This window comes from Atta colombica, unplaced genomic scaffold (genome assembly GCF_001594045.1).
Source record: "Atta colombica isolate Treedump-2 unplaced genomic scaffold, Acol1.0 scaffold238, whole genome shotgun sequence".
In the NCBI taxonomy this organism is placed as follows: domain Eukaryota; kingdom Metazoa; phylum Arthropoda; class Insecta; order Hymenoptera; family Formicidae; genus Atta; species Atta colombica.
In genome coordinates, this window is record NW_017259336.1 from 1953427 (window position 1) to 1958185 (window position 4759).

The window sequence follows — 4759 nt, forward strand, 5'->3', positions numbered from 1 at the left end:
TTCTTGAATTACATTAATTTACAATAAAAGTTAAAATTAAATGATTAAAACATTATTAGTCGATTTGTTTATATAAAACAGAATATATAATTAATTATATACAATTGAAAATTATATTGTTTTAATTAAGAATGTTTAATCAAAAATGCAAATAAATAGATGAATTTTAATATCTTTAATAGACGTTAATTCAACGACTGATAAACCACGACGGCATCTGTGGCGCGCTGTGTATAATTTGCGTATTTGGCATCAGCAATGTTCACCGTACATTCGCTATTTTAATTTAAAGCAACGTGTGTTTCGTGACGCGAACACTATGCGTTAATCGCGTACGAACGAGCGAATTGCACGAGGGAAAATCCCTGGTAAATCCCGGACGAGTGCAATTCGTGCATCGGCGCAAGCTGCAGGTAACGCGAGGACGATTGTCCGCGCCGTTGCACGTCCCCAAAACGATAACATCTCATGATCTGTCGGACGGATGAGCGAGAGGTGCGCAAGTTCCGCGTTGGACCGATAATTGAAAATCAGTGTCCCATATATCGATTCGTCGGATTGTCGAATCTCTAAACACACTTGCACCTTTGTTTCTGTTATTCGCGCGTGCGTGTTCCATAAAAATGTTTAATGTGCTTGTTTTATTATTTTATTGATGTGTCACATATAAAAACTATGTCGAAATAAATTTTATGCAAAAATAGGACAGCACGAAAAAAGGAGAGAGACTATACAAAACAAAATTGTATTATAAAAATTTACAAAACATATAGCATAGTTTTATATAAAAATTTTTATATAAAAGTTGTACATTATTCACTCGATGTGAAGATTATCGTTGAACACAATAAGTACTATATATCGTTAAACATAATATCGATATTTTAATTAGAAAACTTAGCAATATAATGTTGAAAAAAAAAGTATTTGAAATTGCCAGCTAATTTTATATTAAAACATAAAGTGTAAGTGATAATCCTTCGATCTATTTTATTTTTTTTATTAGAGAAAAATACAAAGCTTCAGCTATAAACCGTTTAATTCTTTTATTACATTATAGCCTTACTAACCAAATCTTTATGATAAAGTCACATATCCATTTTGTATTTACACAATAGCAGAAGCAAAACACCTTTGACAGTTCTTGTCAAATTATATTATTGATATCTGTTATGTTATATATTATATACATAAGATTATGATTACCCTATATTCTAAGCATTAAATAATCAGAAAAATAAGCGAACAGCTCTACGATATTCTCTTAATTATTTCTTATTTCTGTGAAGGAATCAGATAACATAATGAATCTTTTAACATCTTTACGTTGGCCGCGATCTCAAGAAGTGTAAAAAGATCTGCTTATAAAATAAATTTATAAATTAAACTTCTAAAAAAACTTCTTGTACCTATTTAAAATGTGTGTAGATTCACATTATAGCTACAGAGTATTTTTAGTATCTAATTTTTAGATTGTTATTATCACAATAAATAATTATTCTTCACCTAAGACTATCTTTTAGCTCCAAATTTGTATAATAATGCTTTCAATGAATTCTTCCAGATGATCTTCCTGACTGACTGTTTTATCTCTGCCAACAGTATTTCGATAGGAATAGAGAGAATTCTAATATTCTCACACCTTTAACTAGCTTTACGCACAAAAAACGCGCGACACTGTTAGAAAATATGATTTGGGTCTTCCTCTGTGTGGCACTCCGGAGTGAACATTCAACTATTCGTAGCTTACAAAGGCTGCTATTTAAAGACGTCTGCTCCCAAGATTTGCGACTGAAACAATTACTTTTCTTTTCAAACAGTGTGTTGAACCAATTCTTTTTCTTAATATCCACATAATTACTACGGTAAAAGCCGCCTTTACTAGAACCGTCAAACATCTTTCCTTAAATTGAAAGTTCTCTTGCCAGTGCCTTTTAAACTCTTACAACGGAAAACTTATTTGGGAGTCAATCCTTACTCTACGTTCTGCCTCAGCTTTGCGGTCTACTAATTCATTTCTTACGATCCTTAGATGACGTTCTCCATATTAATTTAAATCTGCCTTTCATCTTTCTCTTATAACCTCATCTTTAATAAGCAGCACTAATTGTTGAAACATCCTAAAGCAGTTTTATTTTCACTACTGATTGTTGGTAGGATCTAATTTTAAACATATATACATATATATATTTCGTATTAAAGAAACATGTCAAGTGACAACTTTACGAATTAAAAATAAGTTTTTAACTTTTTCTAGATTTTATTTTAAAGTCCATTGCATCATCTTTTAATTTTGCATTTTTTTAAATCTTTTCTTTAATTTTATTTTTCTTTAATCTTATAAAAGTATTTTTGATTCTGTTCAGTCAATTCGGATTTGTATAGAACTGTAATGTCTCGATAATTTGATCATCCCGTTAAACAATTTAATTTTTGAAAAACTCGATTAAAAAATTAATATAGTAGGAAACTGTTTTAGAAATGTGAACACATTACCTCGAAATAATCTAATAACGTGAGAACTAAATTTAAAAATAAGTAAAAAGTAAGTGAGCAGTGGAAGAATAGCAACAATATACTCTGTGCTAAATTCAGCTGTTCGTTTCCGCTCGTTTTCACCGTATGCATCGTCGAGGAGAATAATTTTTCGTGTTATAATCGGTGTAATCCTCGTATCCAAGTCAGCCAGCCGGATATGAATGCTAAGAGGATTTTCCGGATTTTGAGGATGCAATGCGCGACCGCGAAGAGGACGCCCAACAAATTATGCAACGCGCGGACGGCCGCGTGATAACGAGCGGCTGAAAAATCGCGACTTTCCTGGTCGTGAGATAAAGCAGGCCACTCGTAAAACGCATTTCATAATGAAATGGCTGTTCCCTGCAAATCAACGTATGGTCGTAGATTTAAAATTTCACTCATATGTACATAGGGTCAATATTGCGACGTCATGTAATTCTTTAATTTTTAATTTTATCCATTTATAATTGTATGAAAAAAAAAATATATAAATATCACATTTTATTAAAAATAGGGCAAGTTGCGACATATGATGACACTTTTATTCTAATGGAATCATTAGAAGATACTGTATTAAAGAAATCTCTCCAAAATAAAATTCTGAGTTTAAATAAAAGTTTAAATTGCTGAATTTGTCTTTACAATTGTATAATTTATATCAAATTTTTAAAAAGTAATTATTGAGGAAAAATTTAATATAAAAATTTAAGATAAAATAAATTAATGTTTTTTAAAGACAGTTGTATTTTATATATTTATTATAAATATGTGTATATCTAAGTTAATGAATTAATAATAGAAGGTATATTTTATAATATACATGTGTGTGTGTGTGTGTGTGTGTGTGTGTGTGTGTGTGTGTGTGTGTGTGTGTGTGTGTGTGTAAATATATCACTAGAAATTTTGCTAAACTAAGACGATTAAAAGATATTTTTTTACATATTATTTTACAAAGAATTGTTTCCATTCTGTTAATGTTTACATTAACGCCTAATCAATACGTTTAAAATTATTCATATTCTTCCTCATCAATATATACATGATTACTTTATTTGATTATAATGTAGAAGAACAGATGTAATATAAAATGAGCAATATTGGCTGTTTTAAGCGACTTGCGAATAGAAAGGATTATACTAAGAAGGAATAAAAGAGAAATAGGAAGATACAGGAAAACAGGACGGAAGTAACTGTTCGGACGGAAGTTCCAATTGCCAACTGAATCTATATTTAATAAGACAGGAGAGTTATACTTTCCACCGAGGCAGTCGGTCGCGACGTTCAGTTTGAGCGCGAAAGTTTCGTCGGAATTATCCTCCACTTTGCTGACGCCGGTCTTAGTCCGCTTGAGATAATTAAATATATCCGCGCACGAAAATGCTCAAATGGATTTTCCCCCAGACGAGAGCCACGATAAGAAATTTTCCCATTTGGGAAACAACATTACCGAAGAAAGTTTCCCTTTTCTCATTTCTCATTTCTCCCCTACTCTCATTAGATCATTACCTCTTCCCTATATTTTGTTGATGGTCATGTCATGTTAAAACGGATCTCGAGTAATGCTAGTTATGATATTACAAAGATTATAGAAACTTAGGGATAAATCATAATAATTTAGATAAAACTTAGTAAGCTGTTTACCGCGTGAATATATGTATAATTAAAGATCAACTGTATGTATAATTACATAGTTAGTGTCTAGCTTTTCTAGCCAACTGTGTGTGTAAATCAGTAAATAAATATTTTACTTAATAATTGAAAAGAAAAAAGTAATTTTGTAATTATTTTTTACGTACATTAAAATACTTGAATGAAAATGAAAGAGATAAGTATAATCGATGCGATTTTAACGCTGAAAGGTTTCATAGCAAAAAAAATTGAGCGGAAAGCGAATAAATTAAAAGAGAGAATGTGTTGTGCCAACTGGTGAAAATTGAAGTCGACATTTTTCGACCGTCCATTCATTCTTTAATCAATGAATTCCCTATTGGATTTTGACCCCTCAGAATTTTATTTGTGACCACAACTCGTCAAGCTCAATTATCCAATTATTAAATGCTATAAATAATTTTATAGTATTACCGGAAATGAAATATTTCATCAATTTACAGACTCCTAATAATCAAACTAATTGATGTTTGACATTTCAAAAAATACTATTTATTTTAAGATTTTTATATTAATATTTATTTATGTATTTATTAAAATTTATTTATTTTCAAGGATATATATACATATA

The 4759-nt window shown here is 30.5% G+C and overlaps 1 protein-coding gene across 1 annotated transcript in view; it reads left to right on the forward strand.

Annotated features, from left to right (window-relative positions):
- LOC108688661 overlaps nt 1-4759 on the forward strand; it is a 343834-nt gene that overhangs the window by 149004 nt on the left and 190071 nt on the right. The window lies entirely within an intron of this gene.